Source organism: Ceratotherium simum, chromosome 4 (assembly GCF_057802395.1).
Source record: "Ceratotherium simum simum isolate JZ-2026a chromosome 4, ASM5780239v1, whole genome shotgun sequence".
Lineage (NCBI taxonomy): Eukaryota > Metazoa > Chordata > Mammalia > Perissodactyla > Rhinocerotidae > Ceratotherium > Ceratotherium simum.
Genome location: NC_141903.1, coordinates 2,743,418 through 2,744,320, shown reverse-complemented (window position 1 = coordinate 2,744,320; position 903 = coordinate 2,743,418). Strand labels below are relative to the sequence as shown.

At 59.8% G+C, this 903-nt stretch overlaps 1 pseudogene; it reads right to left on the bottom strand.

Annotated features, from left to right (window-relative positions):
• Positions 1-364: 364 nt before the first annotated feature.
• On the bottom strand, positions 365-583 carry LOC106801583 (ubiquitin-like protein 5 pseudogene; annotated as a pseudogene).
• Between the last annotated feature and the right edge of the window lie 320 nt (positions 584-903).

The following is a 903-nucleotide window of genomic DNA, read 5'->3' as shown; positions in this document are numbered from 1 at the left end:
GCCTCCAGGCCGCTGGGGTTCGGGAAGGTCGCGTTCGCCGCCGCTGGGCGCCCGGTGCGGGGCGCACGGGGAGGCTCGCCGGCGCCGCGCTCTCGGAGGCGCTCGGATCCACCTGTGCCCGGGGGGAGGAAGAAGGCGGGAGGCTGCGGAGTGCTGGCTCCCCCTGGGGGCTCCTGCCCCTCGGCACCAGGCGGGCAACTGGCGGCCCGGGAGCCGGAGAGCGGAGCGCTCGTCGCTGTCGCCGGCTGGGCTGGTGTCAGCCCGCCGCCCCTCCTTAACCTGAGTTTTTAAAAACGAGCATCCATACCGTGTGGGGGTCGAGGGTGGGAGAGGGGAGGACAGGGCAGGAGGAAGGAATTCTGCTCTACTGGTGATAAAGCTCCAGGTTCATCCCATCGTGGATTTCATCCCCCAGAGAAACGTGGATCTTAAAAACCGTGTGCCACTTCTTCAGGACAACCTTGTTCCAACCCGTGCTAGTTGGGGCTGCGATCAGCTTCTAAAGACCCCCGAAAGTGTCATCAGTGTTGCACTTAGTGCAGACCTTCTTTTCCAGAGGGTCGTTGTAAACCACCTCACTCATTCTTTCTAGAGTCCTATGGCCTGGATCCTGCCCACCCACCACCTCCTCGCTGGAAGCCAGAGCCAGGCCAGAGTGATGCTGAGAACTGGAAGCGGAAGTCCCTAACCTAGTGTTTGGTGGGATAACCGGGAGAGGGTGTGCTAGACTTCAGCCAGGGCAGTGATTCTGAAGGATTCTGGGCTCTGTGCCGCCAACTGCCAAGGAAAATCTCCACAGATGCACACCCCTGGTTCCTGAATTCCTCTTCCTCTTTTTTTTTAACCTCACCGGGATCGCCAGTAAAAAAAAAAAAAGTGCCGAACCCCAGCCTCTATGAAACT